The 20,719-nt window shown below is 42.8% G+C and overlaps 1 protein-coding gene across 7 annotated transcripts in view; it reads left to right on the forward strand.

Moving 5' to 3' along the window:
- The first annotated feature begins 481 nt into the window (after positions 1–481).
- PRR5 (proline rich 5) overlaps positions 482–20,719 on the forward strand; it is an 84,813-nt gene continuing 64,575 nt past the window's right edge. For 2 of the 7 annotated variants that reach the window (XM_085232767.1, XM_085232794.1), the window contains exons 1-2: positions 630–733; positions 895–975. The gene's annotated coding sequence lies outside the window, so the exon portion shown is untranslated. Of the gene's footprint in view, positions 734–894; positions 976–18,564; positions 18,792–20,719 lie in introns of all 7 variants that reach the window. The other 5 variants (XM_085232773.1, XM_085232778.1, XM_085232788.1 and 2 more) reach the window with 5 other exon arrangements.

Here is a 20,719-nt window from a genome sequence, read left to right on the forward strand (position 1 = left end):
CCAGCCAGGCAGCGTTTTGCTCTCTCTGCGCTGGGTGCATCCTCCCGCACAGCTTCGCCCGGAGCTTCTGCACACGCGAGTCTATGGGGCGCGGCTCAGCCCGCACCTCCCCTGCAGGGGCTCAGCGTTCGCTCTTTTAGCCATTTCAGCCCTGCCTGCAGCTGCCTGGGGCAGAATGGGTCTCCCTCCGCGGGCGGCAGCTGCCCCGCAGTCCGGTTCTGCGGCTAGAGGAGGAGCTCAGTCCCGCCTGCACCCCGGTTCCATAGGGCATCGCACCCGGGCATCCTCGGCACCGGACGGGGCTGCGGGGCGGGAAGGGAAGGGAAGGGACGGCCGATAAATGACAGCAGGGCCTCGCGGGCGCTGCGGCATCGGGGACGGCAGGGCGGGGCCGCGGTCGCGGCCGGGGCGTGGCGGATTTGGGTTGCAGGGGGTTTAGGGCTTTTTCTAATCCCCCCTCCCAGCGGTGAGGCGGCTGCCTCGCCTCCGCGATTCTCCCCGCCCCGCTCCGCCCTCGCGGCCGCGCATTGTGCGGCGCGGTGCGGCCCGGCCCGCACTGAGCGGCCACGGAGCGCGGCCACTGCCCGCAGCGGAACACGGTGAGAGCGGCGGGTCCGGGTCTGAGTCTGAGTCTGAGTCTGGATCTGTCCCTGTTCCTGTCCCTGCCCGGGGGACGGCCCCTATCCCAGCGGGGGGAGCGGGGTGTCCCCTCGATGTTGGGGCTCTCAGCGAGGTGGGTCAGCTCAGGGCTTTGTTCGTTCCTTTGGAAGCAGAGCCACGTTTCCCCCTAGCGTGGTGCTTCTGTTAGTTCCAGACCTCGGGCTCGCAGTTCTTGCACGCCGCGGGGCTGTTGGGTTAGTGTTTGTGCAGACGCTCATCTCCTTTCTCTTGCAGTCTGAAATAGCTGTCTCAGGTAACGAGCTGGCTCTAAATGTGATTCCTGTGGGCTGGCTGCTGAGAGCCTTATTCACGCAAGTAAGATCTGTATGCATGAGTAAGATTTTTTACAGAATGATTTTGCATGTTTCCATCCTGAAGCGTGTAATAATCTCTGATAGCTTCTGCAGAAGACGGGCTCGTGTGTTTCAGTTTCAGTATGTGTGTATGTGCGCGTGTGCAGGTGCTGATAATTTTGGCAGTTTATTGCTGATGGTTGATAAAGGTCCGGTGCCTCCTTTCTCTACAAGAATACATTAAGTTGGATGCAATCCAGCGTTTAATATTGGAGAGGCAACAAGAGTAGGCAGCCTGAGGAAAAGGATCAAGGAGATGATTTAGCTTTTCTATTGCTTCTAATTCCCAGCCAGTGTGCTTTTGAGTGCGCTTTAAATCGGAGGAAATAATCAGTTTTTTGCATTTATCAGCACATCGATTAATTATCAAAATATACATTTAAAACAAAACATTGATGCTTCATTTAAAGTAAATGATTTTCTTTTCTGTTTCACTGTCTCACACACCTATTGGCTGTACAGAAAGAAGAATAGTAGGTGATGATGAGGCAGCCTTCTTATAGTTTGCATAATAGAAGTAGTACCACATAGGCCAGCTGTGAAAAAAGGCAGTCTTGGCATCTAGGGCATAGGTGGATTTCTGACTGTGGTGCTACCTTGCAAAACTGTCCCTTGGTCATAACTTCTCCCTTAGCCAAAGAATAACTCATCTAAAACTTAGTTCTAGGAGTCAAATGAATTTAACTCCAGTTGTTTTATTCCATGTTAGTCTATTAATGTGTTACTAGAAACACGTAATAACAGAGATTTCGTACTCGTAACACACACTATTGATGGGGTGACTTAATGCTTCATTTTTCTTATTAATAATCTGACTAGGGGAAGACTGTGGAAGGAATATGGAATTAAGACATGTTCCCAGAGAGTATGCAGTAAATAGACACCCAGTGTAAGAGGAATTTCTGAAAGAACTCATTGCCCAAGATAAGGCTGGATTTTTAGCACTCCTATGCTCTGGAATAAACTGCCAGATTCCTGATTCTTTCTCTTTAGTTCTCAAACAGTTGTATTTAGAGCTCTTCGGAAGACCTTGACGGAAATGCATTTGTGTCAACCAGTAGTGCAGGTCAAGTTCTGAGTCTTCAGCACTTGAGAAAATCAAGCCCTGAGCAGTTAAAAAAAAATCTTATCCTTCAGTTACAGTCACCCCTCTTCTTCACAGAGTTCTGTTATAGAAGCAGTGTCTTTCAGTTTTTATGGCAGGTAGAATTATAGTTGTTAGATGTAGTCACAATAAAGAAAGCCAGCAAAGTTATCTTTTTTTTTTTTTTAATTAATATAAAAACCTCCAGGATTAATGAACAACTCCATAAACACATATGATAAAATGCAACATCCGTAAGAGAACTCTAAGTGGCAATTAATCTCTTATGAAAAACAATAGATAATGACTAAAAATAGCTTTTCCTGTTTCATCAGTAGAGTTCAATATTATAGTGGATATTAGCTGAAACAAGTTATATTGGCTCAGCATTGAATGCTCTGATAATTTGTGCCAGCTGACATGCAGGCCTACTTCTTTGTTGTCCTTTAAAGCATCATTCTTGCATGTATGTTTGATAATAAACCACAAAAGCAAAGGAAAAATTGTTCTCCAAGGGGAAGATGAAGGCTTTTTTTTTTTTGCTGTAAATAGTGTTATTATAATTTCTGAAGCATATTCTGATCTTGTATAACACAGTGTAGAATGGCTGAGCTGTGTTCAACTTGTGCCTAGATTGGTTCTGTAGATGGGAAGGAGCATCCTCACACCAAGAGAATGGTTAGATCTGTTTCTGAACATCTAATGGTGTTTAAAGTTCTTTAGCACTGCTGCTAGAAAAATGTCTTCATAGTCAGGTCAATGGACAGTTTGCTTTTCCTGTAGCTATGATCACAGTGTCTGAAGGAACTGTTGAATTATGAGACCTGGTAATTTGCTGCCTACGTCTATGGTCCAGGACTCACTTACACTGAACAAAAAGAACAGAGGAAAATGACCAATGCTTGTCCAGAAGTATGTCCTCCTGGTACCATTTGCTTTCCCCATGTTTCTTGGAACAAGAATGGTGAATTTGAGGTGTGGAGAAAATAGTGATTAAAGTGATTAATTAGCTCACGTATATCTAGCCCTAAGAAGATGGAAAATACTATGAGGCTTATGGATTATTTGAATTAAGTATTACTATTATAGACATCGGTTGCCTGTTCAAAAATTGTATGTTTCAAGCTGTTGGTGATATTAAAGTGTTGCTTAAACTGTGATTTAGGTCTGTTTCAGCAGAAAGGCCAATGAAATCTTTTAGTAGGGAAAAATATAATAGGTAAAGATTTTTCTATTCAAATATTTATTTTAGTGGCTGTGAAATGTGTGTATATGGGAGTGAGGAAGAGGGAGCTGAGTTAGAAGCTGTGGTGTAAGGTAAAATTCTGATATTCTTTTATGCCACCTTGCAAATAAATTTGCATTTAAAATTTTCAGGCAAGCTAAACTGGAGGATGGGTGCAGAATGCTAAACAAAACCTGACAGCTAAATCAGAAGATGCTACATAACGATCCTGGGCATTCCCATGCTCAGACGTTTGAGTTTCAGATTGCTACTTGTAATGATTATTGATCTGAAACAAAGACAGGTTTGGGGAAAAAATGAAACATCCATTTTATTCCAAACTATTTTCACTTCAAAGATGTTTACATTCTGTCACATTACCCTGTGACTGCTGGAAGACTCGCAGGAACTGTAAAACCCAAACCCCTTCCTGCCTGTCAGCTAGCCACAGTATATGCCTTTGTGTTGGTTGGGCTGAAATTCCGTCTGCCTTAAGAGCAGTTTGGGGCTCAGCATTGGACTGAAAGATATTGTGTATCATCATGTATATACTCTTCATGTTGCTTGAGCGAGTTGCAGATCTTTTTGGAAACCTGGTGTGGATGAGAATAAAATGCATTTATGCTCATTATCAGCATAACATAAATGCCAGTATGATGACAATCAGGAAAGGAACATGAAAGACATCAGAAGAGCTTGGTGCATTTTACCTGTAAATGTGTAAAACTTCAGTGCCTGCAGCTGCTGGAAGTGAACCCTCCCTCAGCATTGACAGACCAGCAGCGAAGAAAGATCTGAGGAGTAGAAAAGGGCAATAAAATGAGCAAGGCTAGTGTGGGTGTGTGAAGGCATACCAAAAGTCACGGGGCTAAAACAGATGGAGGGCTGTGGCAGTAAAGCAGCAATGTAAGGTGGTGCATTTGTCTGTGGTATCCTAGTTGTGCATAAAAGAGTAGTGTGGGTGCTCTGGGTGCAGTGAGCTCCCTGTGTTAAGCAGAAAGACTCCTGTGTTTTGAAAGCTTGGGAGGGAAGGGAAAAAACTGCCCAGGAAACTAAATTGGCTGAATTAAGAGGAAATGCTTAGTGTTGATTTCAGGTGCAGATACCTCATAGAGCATCATTTAGCCTTTGCAAGGTTTCCAGGTGGCCAAGAAGGCCAACGGCATCCTGGCTTGTATCAGAACTAGTGTTGCCAGCAGGAGCTGAGAAGTGATTGTCCCTCTGTACTGAGCACTGGTGAGGCCACACCTCCAGTACTGTGTCCGTTTTGGCCCCTCACTACAAGAAAGACATAGATGCCTTGGGGTGTGTCCAGAGAAGGGCAACAAAACTGGTGGTCTGGAAGAGCAGCCAAGGGAACTGGGATTGTTCAATCTGGGGAAGGGGACATTCAGGGGAGACCTTATTGCTCTCTGTAACTACCTGAAAGGAGGATGTGATGAGGTGGGGGTCGGCCTCTTCTCCTGCATAACTTGTGATAGGATTAGAGGAAATGGCCTCAAGTTGTGTCAGCAGAGATTTGGATTGAATGTTAGGAAAAATTTATTTTCCAGAATAGTGGAGTCAGTGTCCCAGAAGGTGTTCAAGGAGCGGTTAGATTTTGTACTAAGGAATGTGGTTTAGTGGGGCATTGTGGGTGGCAAGTAGACTGTTGGACTGGATGATCCTGGAGTTCTTTTCCAACCTTGGTGATTCTATGATTCTAAATAGTCTTCCATGAAAAATCCTGGTAGTGCTGTTGGTTTGGGGATTTCTAGAACTTGTAGAGAGCCCAGGAAGATGTTCTGCAGGGCTGACAGCTCAGTGGTATGATCTCCCAGGCTGAGCCTTGCCTGGGGATTGGGATGGAGATGTCAGAAATGAGTGTGCAGCTAACAGGCCTACTCTTCTGCTTAGAGCCCACTCCTAGATCACCACTGCGGCCTGCTGAGAGGGACAGACCACCCCGCCAGCCTGGGCTAGGCGCTGTGGGGAGAGAGGGGGGCTGGGTGTACTGATAGATCCTCTGCCGTCTTTAGCTCATAGGAGCCTGCAGTTCAGGGAATATAGGAATGCGTGTCTTGATGGCAGCTGAAATGCATGCCATTACTCTGTAAAACAAATGTTGTAGCATATGATATGCTTTTCTGATCACACCGCAAGGAAAGATAGGAGGGGGAAAGAGATGGGGGGCAGTTTCTGGTGGTGAGCACAGCAGGTCACACTAGAAATAGTGCTTTGTTTACACTGATTCTGCTATTTTGTGTTCTTGGATCCGTGTTATATTTTCTTGAGGAAAATCTGTAAAGTAAAAGACTCTGGGCATTTTCCTGCTTTAAAAGAGGATATTATTGGAAGATAGTTACCTCTTTGCTGAGTCCTGTAATAGACACAACATTGTGTGCTTGCTGAACTGTGAAAAGCAACTTCAAAGGGGCTATTCTAGAATCTTGGGCAGCGCACAAACAGATCAGAAGGGCTGAGGGCTGTGATCCGAAACACACTGGAGTCAGGGGAGGGATGGCTGCTTTGGATGAATGCCTGGGATTTTTCAGTCCAAGATCTTATTTTTGCTTGCTTGGATTTAATCAGTTTATTTGGGTTTAAGGTATTGTTTAGAAGATGATTCCAAGAATATGAAAGGATTATGGTTTTGAACATAAACCTAATTAATTTTGTGGTACTACTGTATAGAAGCCATTATTTCGTCCCTCTGTTCAGATACGCAGTTGATCTGTTCATGAACAGAGACAACTGAATGGCCAACTAGAATAATAACATATCTTTCTCAGGTGGTTTGGTGTCTTTAACATGTAGTCTTTTCTCCACTGCATTTCTTGTCCATTCTGGAATAGTCTAGGGTTTGTATGAATTAGATGTGCTTTTACTGCAAGAGCCAAGTGGAGACACAAATGCTCCAAGGTGATATGTTGCTGCAAGATAGTTTCTGTTCTGATTCATAGTGGCTGATTTAAAAATTGGAGATCATTGACTGTCTTCAGCATGAATGGTTTATTGGAGTGCAGGCAGGGTGAAACAAACAAACAAACAGAAACAACAAAAAAGCATTTACAAAACTGGCTTACAGATGACCCACCTTTAATTAAGTGTAACTTGAGTCCCTGAATTTGCTCATTGGATGACTTGGAATCAGTTCTTCGCTTCTTGCATTACCCATTTGAAGTGGAAAGTAAGAAGAAATTAAACTATGATTTTTTTTTTTTTTAATTTATTTTTTGTCTTGGTTTCAAAGGAAGTCGGAAGGCTTAGAAAAGTTGAACATTCATCCAGAAAGTGCATTAATCTAGCGTGGATGTGCTTATCTAACCCCTCTATAAGCCAGTACTGCTGTTTTTACTACTGTTTCAATTTTTTTTTGCCATAAAATATTTCTTCAGGGATCTCTCCAGAAAGATTAAAAGCTGATTTCTCTTCCTTTAATTGCCTCTTTATACTTTGATTTAAAAAAATACCATCAAACTAGTTGAATGTGGCAATTTTTGTTGGTTCCAGTGAATAAATTAATTTCACACACAATTCTAAGAGAAACATCCACTGCTGCCTGCATTATTGTCTGCGTTAACTTATACATGTGATTTGGTTTTATAGTGTTAATTTGCTATTAAAATATGGGCATTACTGATTATGTACAGAGAGCCTTGATTCTCTCTTGATTACTCCACTGGTTGGCAGCAAGGGATTGTGCTTGTGCAGAAATGGGGTGTTATCAGAATTGAACATTTGTCAAAGACCATTAGGACTTTTTGGTTTGGTTTTACTCAGCAAAAGCCACTGGCAGTGGGTTATCAGACTAAGGAGATGTCCGAGTTGGCTTGGTATAACAAAAACTCTAATCTTAAATAAAGCAGTGTTCCTGGTGTAAGTTTTCCTCTGGTGTATCCTATCAGTGAGGCCTATTCAAAATGCCAGGAAAAAGACATTCTTGTGGTAATTCTGGCACCCTTGAAGATAGGAAGTATTGGAAATTTTGAAAGTGAGTCTGTTTTCGTAAAATGTCCAAGACAGTTTTGTGTAAGTGGAACAATTGGAAAGTTCAGATACGAAGCCAGGGGTTGGCTCAAGTGTGTGAGATTTACTTGTGTGGATCAAATTTGGAATTACAGCATGCTTCAAATTTAATTCTGTAATGTGCAATTCCAGCATCAGACAGTTTTTTTTTGTTTTTGTTTTTTTTTCATTTTATTCTGCATTGCTTTTGTTCATTCATCACTATTAAGCAATTTCCTGAGGCCACTCAGGCTTAAGGGTGTGTTTGCATGACTACCAGAATTGTCTGCGGTTACACAGACAGGACAGAAAGTATTAAAGAGGGCTGTAAGATATTTTTTCCCTGTCTACAGCACTGTATACTCACTTTGTTACAGTCATCATGGGTTTCTCAACGTTTTCCAGAAAATGTCATGTGAAGAATGGTCCCAGTAAGGAAAGAGATGGAAGGTTTATACTAACATAATAATGCATAGTAAATTCCTTCTTTTGATGTTTTTGGGATCAAGTTTTTAACATTGGTAACACATGGTAACACTGGCACTGCTGTTTTTTATTCTTCTTGCTGGCATAATACTATCCAAAAGAATATCTACTAGCTGTTTTAAATTTGATTCAATTTTCTTTTCATAGAGTTTTTAACAGTGTTTAATGAGAGATGCAACTGAATTGCAGAGCTATTATTCTCCCCCTGAACGCACTGGGGTCCCTTCTGAAGTCCTTTGAAGGCTTTTTGATCACTCACATTTTAATCCTGTCCCTCATAATTATTTTTTGGCTTATGAGGAGTCCTTTACATACTAATTCTGGAAGTCTTAGTCATGCTTATTTAACAAATGGCTCCAGTTCCCCATTTATCTGCTTTTGTATCTATTGTTTATTGGCATTTTTTTATTGAGTCTTTAAACCCTTGGGTTCAGGAGCTAGGACCACCCGTGTGTTAGGCAGTAAACAAACACGAGGCAAATTCTCAGCTGACACTTGAGCAGCATTTAGGTATCCTAGAGAGTAAATATCCACCACTGTTGCAAAAACAAGCTTTGTGTCCTATGGATATTGAATGCTGTAAGGAGTTGGGCTTTATAAAGCCTTCATTTCATCTGTGTGCTTAGGCAGAAACATGATGCTTTTTCTCACATTCTCTCTTTGCCTTGCATTTCCTCTCATTCACATAAAGGGGCTGAGGAATGCTTGGGCAGAGCGAATGCTTTAGGGAAGGCTTGCCCCTCCCATTGTCTTTCTTGTTTGTTTGCTGGTTTTGACAGCTTCTCTATTCAGTATTAAACAACAGGAGAAGAGAATCACTGCTGAAAATAAAGATGCTCCATTTTCACGTAATCCTGTGAAAAAGAACATTCTGTTTCCTGCACAAATGGTCAAACTGTGAGATTCCTTACTGGCCCTAACTTCTGTAATGGCAAAAAGAACGATGAAAGCCTACTGAAATCAGGAATGATAGCACTGTAGAATGCAACGTGCTTTACGCATAATACTTAGTACCCTCTGAAGACTTGAGCTGGGAGCATGATTTTCTTGGCATTTGAGTTTGAAGCAGAGTGTGGGGATGTCAGAGGGCAGTTAGCTGAACCCAGGCTCTTCCCAAAGCAGTTTTTGTTTTCCCTTTGATTTTCCATATGGGCCCTCACCTGCACAGTCACACAGAGGGACACCCGTGGGTGCACAGTCTGTGACAGACTGAGCATGAATGTTGATGCTGCTCTTAAAACAGGCCACCCCTCTGCACTTTTTCTGCAGTGCACTTATGTAGTCATGTATGCAGAATGTAAATCCTGCAAAGATATACTAGATATCCAGAGGTTGCCCGTGCTGTGTTGGTGCAACTAGTGAAAATAGTGTATGGTGCTTGCCATTCTTCCTATCAGTGGAGGAACATGTCCAGCAGACATCTCTGGCTAGCATCTTCTGTCCTCTCAATCCCATTGCCAACAGGTGCCAGGAAAGATGGACACAACTTAGACATATGTAAAGGGAAGTACCCTTCAGTGCTTTTTGCTTTGTACTGTTTCGGGAAATGCAGGCAATGAAACAGATGACATATATATCTATTGGGATTCCTAGTCATTCAATCTGAGCTTTCCAGAGACTGGCTAGGTACATCTGGCAGAGCCCAGGAGAGCTTGGAGTGGCTTTTATCCATGTCTGCTACTGAGCTGTATTTACATACCATGGGGCTAGATTACCTGTGGTTTGATCTTTGGGTGCAACCCAGCTCTTCTACTGTATTATCTCATATAAAGGCTGGAGGTGTGGTGTGCCACACAGGTCTGGTTTAGGGTGGCCACAGTGATGAGAATTGCTTCTGGAGGGACCTAAAGGCCTCAGGAAATTTTTGCCACTACTTTGGTTGGCTCCTGCAGCTCTGGGATGTGTTTTGAGATCTCAGATACAAACCAAAGCATTTGCTTAGATTCCTTCCCTCGTCCTTAAAAACGTAATAAAGTTCTCTGCATCTGCTGTGCTGTGCAGTCTCTTGCCTGCTTCTGCAAATGAGGCAATAATGGAGCAGATTTATTAAGCTGATAGATTAAAGAACAGGAAATAACAGTGGATTTAATGGAATTTGAAGACAGTTGTGACCTCTGAGGAATACTGCATTGGGCTCAAATAAAGTCTGGATGGTGCCAGTGGTCAGGGTGGCCAGAGTCACAGGGCACATTTGAAGTTAGTTAAGAGAAAATCAGTTTGCTTAGATTTTAAAAACAACTTGTTTTGCTGATTCTGCAGCAAAACCCCTATCTTCTCAACGTTGAAAGGAAAACAAAACACCTATGGCCTGATGCAGGTCCTCTCCAGGCAGCAGTCTGTTTAGTTGTGAATTTACAACTTCTTTGCTTGCTGCAGTAAAGGAACCCAAATGTTTTGTTGTGCTCTGGGGCTGGCAGATGCAGATGTGTCTTGGTGCTGCTCTGTAGCACTGAGCAGGATGTGATGAGCCAGGGCTTATTTATGCTGTTGTGCTAGCGGCTGGGATGAAGTCTGGGAAACATTTGAGAAAGTTTGTCAGAGCAAGTGCTGGGAAGGTGAATAACATCCATGGGTTTAGAGTAGCTAAAGGTATTGATTCTTTTCTGCACTGCTTTCCTGGTGTAAATTGTTTCCACGGGCAGCACTTTCCTTGGGGCATTTGTATGCAAACACTGCTGTCTGGTGCTGTAGCTAATGCCTGCAGCACTGACAGTCAACTCTTGTGCTGTCCTAATTCCTATCCTGTCCTCTTCCCCACCTTCTCCAATTACTTTTCAGTTTCATCTGTTTAAGAGCTGTAAATTACTACAGTAAACCTGTGACTATCAGGGGATATGTCTCTCTTTTACTGAGTGGAGATGTGCAGCAGTGTAGGAGATGAGACCATTTGTATTAAGGATGCTGGCTATCAAGGGGTCTTTTATTTTCTACAGAGTGGAAGAGCACATATAGCAAGCTTGAGGATACATAAGGGAAATATTTACTGCAAGTTGCATGAAGCAACTTGAGGGAGGACAGAGATATATGGGCCCTGCTGCACCTTGGTACACCTCATTGAAATGCTGTGCAGCCCTGGCATCCAAGTGGAAGATGCGGGTTTGGCATCACACTGCTTGGTGCAGCTGCAGCCTTCTGTATCCTCCCAGCAAGACTGTGGTACCAGGATGGCATAGATGGAAAATTGCCTTCCAGCTCTCCCTCCAGTGAGGCAGTGGCTTCCGTCATACAGCCATTTGGCTGTGGTTTTTTTTGGGGAGGGGAGGGGACGCCAATACATCTGCATTGTACTGGGCAATTTGTTCAATCTCCTTGAACATCTGGCCTTGGCATTTTTAGGAGATTTTTTCACGGTGTGGAAGTCGGATTCAGTAAAAATGAGGAACTAATGCATGAGGGTTGTGCCCTTCTTTATATGCTTGATTTTTTTTAAAAATAGAAACTTGGGTTCCGTGACCACAGTAAATCAGTTAAGATGAGTGGGGCTTTCGAATTTCAAAACCCAGAGACTTCCAGCCCAATCTCACTGCTTGGGGAAGGCAGCAGATTCTTCCAGCTCTTGAAGCTCTGCCTGCAGATTGCTGAAAAGAATGGATCTGTGGGAGCTGAGGGGGACAGAGCGTTCCTTTCTATTTATTTTATTTTTCACCTTTGAGGGCTATTTTTGTTTGTGTATGTCTTCTTTGAGCATCATTATAACCACAGAAATTATATTTTAGAGAGAGTAAGTTTCTTCCCCTGCCCTTTAATTAACAGATGAGAGCCACCAACCATCACCCAAGTGTATTCCAGCAAAACTAAGACATTTCTGGTGTATATTTATGTGGCAAACATGCAGAAGTAGAAAATAGAATTTATAGCTGCAATATAGTATTAATGATAACCTTTCAACTTCCTAGTCATCAGAATTAAATTAGAGTCAGGGCAGTCATTTCTAAGTTGCCTTTCATTTCAAAGTTGCCTTTAAATAGGGGCAAATGTGCCACACGTGCACATGAGCAGTGGGGCAGTGCTATCCTGTCACAGGACAGGTGCAGGAGTGCTGCTGTTATCTTTAGAGCCAATGGCTGGCTCAAAGCGAAACAACTGTGGTCCACTGGTCTTTCCTGGTGCCTGACAAAAGCCTTTTTTCTCACTTTTTGTTTGAAAATGAAGGATACAAGGAAGATTTTTTTCTTTTTAATTCCATGTTGTCTAGCTTGCTGCTGGGAGATTATGTGGAAACTCTTCTGCTACTCTAATTACCCATGAAGGGTTGTGCCTAGAACATATCCTAGGAGAACATATGCTTCTGTTTTTGCCTCTGCTAAAATAATCTTTTTGTGCTGCCTTCCCGCATCACCTAACTTAGGGAGATTTTTGGTCTATGGCTGAGACCCCCACAGTTGAATGCAAAACAGTAATAATTAAAAATGCTTAAATACGACTTTTTTTTTTTTTTTTTTTTTTGCTGTTTTGTAAATGCTCAGGAGCCTGCTTGATAAAATTTGGAGGAAAAAAATGTCCAACTAGTAGTTAATTTTTACTGAGGTGCAAATGCCTGTGATGTTCAGAGAAATTTCCCTAAACCAAATGTGAGAGGCAATGCCTCAGCTTGCACCAATCTCCTGAATAATTTTCAAGTATGGGGTTTGTGTTCTTTGGTGGGATTTCTTTGCATGTTAACCCCTGGCAGCTTTCCAGCATTGTTCTCTGAAAGGGTAGAGCAGTGCTTTCACTGCTAATTCAGCAGAGATTAAGTGATAGCACTGGTAGAGGTTAGGGACAGCAGCTGGAGCAGCTTCAGGTTGCAGTTCCTTTCCGTTAACATACGTATTCCTTGCTTGCTGAAGATAACTGCTGCCAGTGTTGGCCATCACTGTTCAGGATCTCCATTCTGATTCACTTTTCTGTCTTTGTTATACAAATGATGCTCAAATGTGAATGCTGAAACCCTAGCAGAAATTCCCTCTCTTGTCAGCACTACGCAGATGGCTCCAGGTAAATTCACCATTAAAGCACTGACCAGCCAACATTGTCCACCAACAGAGTTTTGACAAGCTTCACAGTGAGCCTTCATATCCAGATTCTTCCTTCTCTTTGCTTATCACCTAATTTTGCTATTGTAATGCTGGCTTTTCATAAGATTTCCCATAGTTTGGTTTAATGTGCTGTAAGATCTATGATTGAGCTGTGCTGTTGGATCTGAGATCTGAATTGTGTTGCTGTTCGATGACTTGTGATACTGGATCTCCAGTGCTTCCCTTGTTTTCATGTGAGCATGAAAGTAACCAACTAATATGGATCCCCAACAGGGCCACCTTTTGCTGAAGAAACATTTGTTCTGAATGTGACTCCTGCTGCTTGCACAGGGTTGTTACCTGGTTACAGAGGAGTTGTGGGAAGCTGTAAGCACTCAGTGGTACATGAAGGTTTGTAGCTTTGCATTCCCGTTGCAACTCTTGGGTGGTACAAGGAAGCCTCTGCTGAATTACTCAAAGGAGGTACACTGTGTGGTCATACGTATCCAAGCCTGCTATAGACAGTTTAAATACAGAGCTCCTCTGTTCCCCACACAGTTGCTGCTGTTCCTTTGCCTTGAATTATTCTCGCGTATGCCTGCTTTGCTGTAGAGGATGGTGCTGCCATGGCTGCTCTTCTCCTGCCCTGGGCATCAGGATTGCTGCAGCTGGTGCCTGCTTTAAACCTGCCACCTGCATCTGCCAGGGGACCCACTTGCAGCATATCATAGTGTCTGAGCAGGAGCTTGGATAGATTTCAGTACATGCATTTCATACCAGCATAACAATTGTGTTGGAGCAGAACTGGAGTGATGCTGTGAGCCTGATGAATGTATTCGTTGGCAGAATGTTCATTTTCTAAATGCTCAGTGTTGGGTTTCTAGCAGCTCTTTTCCTCTCTGCTTGGTGAGAAGCTAATGTGTGGGAGCTTCATTCGTTATGGATTTTTACCACATATTTTGGTACACAGTCCGAAAGTTCACAGAGCTCTGTGCTGCTAGGTAGGTGATATGTCTTCCTTTGCTGGAAACAAATTCATCCATCCATTCATGTGTAAAAATCTTAACTGTCATGGAAACTTTGGTAGGAATGTGACATTACAATCAAGGGTCAAATCTCTCAGGAACACATAATGGCAAATTAAAGAGGTTTTTTTGTTTGTTTGTTTTTGTTACTCTGGGTGATGGTATCTTTCTCTTTTGAAGTTGTATAAAACTTGAGCCATGTTAGGAGCCAGCTGGTTGTCTGGGACAACTCATTGCTTTTATGGAATGGAGGAGAATGGGGAAAACTTCTTGTTTTTTGTTTTTGGTTTTTTGTTGTTTTTTTTTTTTTTTAATTGGTGAATCAAGGACTATGTTTTCTTTCTTTCGTATTTTTCTAATACACTTGTTTTGGTGTGATTTTTTTTTTTTTTTTGGTCTAGCTGACACCAGCTTAGCACTCAAGAGGCTGTTAGATTGATATGCCCATAACAGAGGCAGGCTGAGACAAAGCAGTGCTGTGGTGGCTGACAAAGTGATGCTGTACCTTGTATATGGAGTGACAGAAGGGAGACTTAGTGCTGCAGCTGCTCTTGCAGTTACTTTGTAAGGTACTAAGTGCCTAAGCAACTTATGAACAGGACTACACTGTATTAGGCTTTATTTAAGTACACAAAAATACACACTCAAAAAGTATGTGTATACATGTACATACATATGTATATGCATTCCCACTTAATAGAAAGTAGGAGGTCTGGTGAGGGGATCATTCCCAAGTAGCACTGGTGGGAATGCTATAGCTTCCTTTGATTGTCTGATGCGTTCCCACTGTTGGCTGGTATGGTCTATGTCTTAATGAACAAGTATGCTTTAAATTAGTCTCTGATGTAAGTCATCCTGTGGGAATGACTTACAGACTGTGCTCTCTTTGGCTGACAGTCTGGATTTCCTTCCTGGATTTTGTGAGGTTGTTAAGCCAAAGGAGCATCCCACCAGCCTGCTGTTCACCCGCCAGCCCTGCCCGTGCTGGAGCAGCTGTGCAGCAGCAGTTGCCATCTGTCTGGGTGAGGACAGATTGCTCACGCAGAGAATCAGGAAATAATTATAAAGTGAATCTCATTTGCTCTTTGAACATGTGGAGGTCCAAGCAGCTCTCCCTCCTCCCCCGCCTGCAGGAAAGGGAATAAAAAGTGAGGAGCAAAATGCAGGAGAGGAAGGGTACAAACTGGCCATGGGGGCTGTGCAGAGAACCTCAGGCCCTGGAGACTGAGGTTGGTAAATAACCTGCTCAGATTGCACTGAACTCAAAAGCACAGCTTCTAGTTGCTCTGAATCCTTCAATATCCTCTTCTTCCCCTCATTTCTTTCTTCTCTGCCCCCAGAATTTGGCCAGAATTTGGGAGCCAGATGTACTTCCAGTACAGGTGCTTTATCTGGATCAAATCCCGTACCTCTGAGTACATCATAATCAGTTTTGGAGCATTAAGAGGTTATCTAAAAGTACAGGGGAACTGTCAGCTGTAGCTGTAGTGAGATGACTTCTGTCCCAGGCATGTGGAAGAAGCACTCCTTTTCTTTTTGAAGCTGTATTTTGCATTTACTGCTGTGGAGACCTTGAGAACAGGCACATGTGGCCTTCAAGGTGATGAATACTAGGAACTAAACAAAAATACTCAGGATGTGTTTGTGGTTTTGAGAATGGCTTTGGGTACCTTCCTTGACATCTCAGAAGAGAAGAGTCCACCTCTCCCCTCTGGAGCCACACATTCTTCAGGGAGGTCTCAAAAAAACCTGGCTCCTGACCCAGTGTCTGTTGGTGGCAATAAAAAATACCTTGTGTACCCAATGCAGAAAAATTAAAATCCAGCACAACGCTACTTCTGGTTTTCCTCACATGGTGTTGCTAATGATCATAGAGCTTTTCCACAGATCAGTCACTGGCAAGTGTCCCTTCCTGAGCCTGCGCACCTCTCAGGCAGTTGTTAATCCCCAAAAGTATCATCTCCTCACTGTAATCATTACTGAAAAATGTTACATTTTTTAGGGGTCTGTGTGCCTCTTCCCTAACTGTCTGAAGAAGGGATATTGGGGGAACATTATAGCTCCCTAATATTTGCACTGTAGGGCTTTAAATTATTGATGGCACAAAATTATGACTGCTTTGAATCTAGGTAAATTTTATGATGGTCCTGTAATTGTACTTCTGTTTCTCTTTTCTTTTTGATGTCATTTTATTTCCCATAAAATCCTTCCATCTATACTGCACCCTGTCCTGACACAGCTGCAGCACATCCAGCCTCTGGCTAGTTTCAGGAGGAAGGATAAAGCCGTCTGAGATCCAGTCTATTTCCTCCTGATGCTATCTTACTCCCTGCTATCCAGGCATATTGTCCTCACTAGTCAAAAACTTACATCATTTTCTCCATCTATTCTCCAAGGCTTTTTGGGGTCTCAGGTGTGCACTGTGAGAGCAACAATAGGTGCAGCTGCAGAGCCCTGCTCTCCTTGTACGGATTTTACTCAAGAAGCTTTTGACTAAGCAGCTGCTTGTTGTGCATTGGTAGAAGTCTACTGATCATACAGTAGAAACATCAGAGGAAATTTAAATCAGTGCCATTAGCTATTTGCTACCCTTCTTCAAAATCAGCAAGGCTGGTAGAAAGCATCTCCCGATTGCATCTGGCAGCTTCACCGGAGCCTCACCTTTCTTGGCAGCAAACCTGCAACCGTAGGGTTTTGCACAGAAAGAGACCCACATGACATGTCCCATTTGCAATCTCTGATTTGGTAGAGGAAGGGAAAGGGCGGTAGTGTTGTAATTTCTTAAACTTCTCTTTCCAGAAAGAAAACGTTTTTAATGCACATAGAGAGAGTATGCATGACCATGGGGTACTATCCATGCAAAGACAGGACTCTGTTTTTCCAACAGTGATCCTGAAAATGAGGATCTGTGAGATTTCACATGTTTTTTTGCCCAGTTCAGAAAAGTTATGAGCCAGAATCCCAGTGATATGACTGGAGAAGTTCATGTTAATGTCTCTGGGCCTTAGAGATGCTCAGCAGAGTCTACGGGTTTGTGAAAAGAGAGAAATAAAGTTGTCAAGGGCGATCGCAAGTCATGACCTTGTCATTTCTTTTTTCCATGCAGATTCAATATTATTACTGTATTGAAAATGGCTTTTGGCTCTGTTCTGCTGTCAGATGCCTCTCTCTGCCTCTCCTTTTGCTTCTTCCAAAGCTTGCTCATTGCCAGAAGCCATGAGTTGGATGAGAAGGCAGTGATTTGTTCCTCTTAGCTGCTCATGACTCTCAGTTGTCTGGGATCCATCAGTCTCTTAATCCCTCCATAGAGGCCTGCTGTTGTTCTCATAGGAAGCTGCTTTTTGCTGCGAATGTTTTTCACATGTGCTTTAGGAGCAGCTGCTGTAAATGTGCTCTGGCACCTCTGCAGCTGGAGGGTGAGCGTGGGGGGCTTGCAGGGGTGTCAGGGCAAGGTGGGCTGTGGGCAGAATGGCTTATGAATAGCTGAGGGAAATGAAAATGTCTTTCTTTTGCTTTTCTACCTCACTGCAGTGTTTAGGAATGAGAATGGAGGTGAAAAACCAATGCTTTACTAAAAAGCAGATGCAGCTGAAGCCTCTCTGGAGTGCCTCTCTTCTTTTAGGGGAATGCTGGACCTTGCCTCAATTTGCTCAGTTTTCAGATTAAGGGGTAAATGAGGTGATGGTCCCTATTGATGAGATTGCCAAAGGTGACTGAGCCAGCAAAGGAGACCCAGCAGGTGCTCCAGTGAAATCCTCCACAAATATTTTCTTGCTTACACTCAACTGCATCATTTCCTAGTAAAACCATTCAAAGGCTGTGTCAAAAATTCATGACTTTGAGTGCTTTAATGGAAGCACGGGAAAGGTCTTTCTGTTTCACCCAAGAAAGCTTAAGGGAGCACACAATGTTTAGTTAAATGTGGTGTTCCCCAGAAGAACTCCACTCTGAGCTAGCTGAAGCTGATTTTTTGTATTAGAATCATGGTGGGACACAGACTTTCTGATGGGAGCTCTATAAATGGGCTACTGGTAAAACCTAAGCAATAATACATCAAATATGAACATAGATAGAAATGATTTACGTGAATAGGATTTTCCAGCCTTTTTCTGCAGACATTAAGTATTTTGTTATAGTGGTCATCAAAAGCAAAACCAGATCAGTACAGAAGGGTTTAGAAATGGCAGTCTGCAAAGACATTTATGATCTTGAGGAGCACAGCTGTTGGGTTGGTTTTTTTTGGACTGTTTTGTCATGTGGCAGTCACCTCTTCACAAATGTGATGCTGTTTTACCTCTGCGATGCAACTCACAGCTTGCTGGCACTGTGAGAACATTGGCAGTGGTGCAGCTGCATTTGCAACTTTGCTTATGAAATGTTTTTGCTTAAGTAATGTTGATGAAACATTTTCATTATTGGGTAACAAATCAGGGGATTTACTGCACAGCTCAATTTCAGCAGTCTGGCTCTTTTCCACTGGAATTGGTTCCGTTTGTAACAGGCAGAACCCCATGAAAGCACCACTTTGGTCTGTGCTGTCAGCTAGTCTTTGTGCTTAAGATTTAAAGGACGGCAAACAAAGAATGAAAGAGGTTTAAAGCAGGAGTTTTCAGGATGGAAAAAGTTGTAATCTAAGGAAAGAGAGGATATCTTTTGATGTTTTTGGACTAAGTTAATTCTATTAATAGCCCCTTAAATTTTGTTCTTGTTCTTCGTACACATTTTATCTTTTTCTTTGTCTCCACAGAATAAAATTTACACATTTTGGTGCAGAGGTTTCTACGAGTTTTCCTCCAACTTCTTATAAGGATAACACCAAAGGTTTTGAGGAGAAGTTATTCCTTTTGGGTTTCTGTCTTCCTGAGTTTATGTCCTCGGAGATGCACAAGCAGATTGTCACTACTGCAGCAGAAAACTCAGAGAGATACATGGAACAGAAACAGATGGTCAGCAAAAAGATTTCAGCTACAAGAAGTCAGTATTAAAAACAATCGTTATTTGTCTGGGGTACGGCACTGCCCCAGGGAAAGTCAACAAGGGTTTTCCTGTTGATTTCTGTAGCCAGAATTCATCATAATTCATCCTTCTGTTATAATTTGAATTTATGGCTTGAATTCTACCTTAATTAAAGTGACATTTTTTTCCCTTCAAAAAATTAATCTTGAAATAATGTGCAGAGGAATTACAGATATCTTTTATCTCTGGCAAGAAGAAATACATACATCATTTTTACCTACAAATCCTGCATTAATCTGAAAAAAACAGTAAATGAGGGTGCCTGGGTAGCAACTATAACATATGTTGAACCATGCGGTTTTGATGCTTGGGACCAGCTGTATGCTGGTTTATTAAATAGCCAGGGAGGGGAATGTCGAGAGCACAAATGCCAGTTGCTTCATAGACTGAAATGCTACTTATCCACCACCAAAAAGAACCCACACATGGGTAAAGTGGAGAGTATGAACTGCATTTTCATATCAATGCCTTCTTGCTTCATTCTATGCCCTTCTTTCCACGCGTCTGCTTGATTTACCTGAGCTTACAGAACTGAAGCAGTGATCCAGCCTTTGCATTTCCAGCCACCAATGTTCCTCCTGGTCAGTGCGGTCAGAACATCTTTCAACAGGAGAAGGCCCATAATGCTCTGCTGTGGATTTTCAGGCAGCAGACCTCGATCATGCCAGGCTGGCTGTAGTTTAGTTATAATCACTGTTTCCATCGAGCACGTTGGTTCTTGGCTTGCACCTTGCATACTGCAGTTACTGAAATGTTGGGGGTTATTTGACAGTCACTCATAGCTGAGTTGAATGACGTGCACATAATACCACAAATTGGTCCGTGACTGATTCCTCTGACTGCAGCTGGCTATGCAGGGGCATCACTGGGCAACTGTGTCAGCTCAACTGAAATAGGGATTTACTGCAGCCCCTGTTGTCAGTCCTGAGTAGGAGCTGGCATTTCCTTGGCCAGACAAGTTCCTGTTGTTGGAAAAGAATGAGTTTCACTCACATTCACGACTAAGCTAGCCATGTAGATAAGGAGGGCAGTTACATTAGGCCATGTTTGTAGTGCACCTGTGAGTGTGCTCTGGGATCCACACTCCTCTGGGCTCGTGTTTCCTTCCATGCTGACTGGGAGATCTCAGGCCCTAAAGCAGCTAAGATGGCTGTGTCTGCAAAAGTGTCATCCACAGTGATTGCCCTCAAGGATTTTTGTTGCTGCTTTCCCTGTAGCAAGGCTTGGGGGTCTGTAAGTGATGCTGTGCCTTAGTAAACAAAACTGATTCTAAAACTCACCTCTGGGAAGTGCCTGCTTTAAGGCATGGTATCAATGCTTGGTATCAAAAAGCTGTATGAATTCCTGATCAGCTCCGTTTGTCCAAATAACACACTAATTGCTCCACTGGTGCAATGAATACACTTAGTTAAAATGTCCTACAACTTCCATGTTACAGCATCGTGGGCTGATCTATTTATTTATTTATTTATTTTCTTCATACGTTCTCATTTTCCATTTCCTCTGAACCTATAAATAGCTTGAAACGTACAGGATATTGGATGAGAGCAAGATAAATATAATTCACAGTTTAAAAAGAAATTATGCTTCATACATTTAAGGAATGGCTGAGCTTTGATCATCAAAGCGCGGTCATTTGGAATAAAAATGGCTGAGGATCTTTGCCCTGAAGTACTCCCTCCCCCCCAATCCTAAAAAATTGTGATATGGTTTTGGTTTGTTATTCCAGCTAATCAAATTACCACAGGTTATAGGCAATGTGGAAGATGTTCTTATTTGCTGGCACTGAAGTTTCAAAGCAGAATTTCCATGCACAACAGTATTTTCATACCCATAAGCATCTAATCTGCGAACCAAATAACTTTTATTGCACTTTCTATCCAATC

This window comes from Meleagris gallopavo, chromosome 1, assembly GCF_905368555.1.
Source record: "Meleagris gallopavo chromosome 1, MGAL_WU_HG_1.1, whole genome shotgun sequence".
Lineage (NCBI taxonomy): Eukaryota > Metazoa > Chordata > Aves > Galliformes > Phasianidae > Meleagris > Meleagris gallopavo.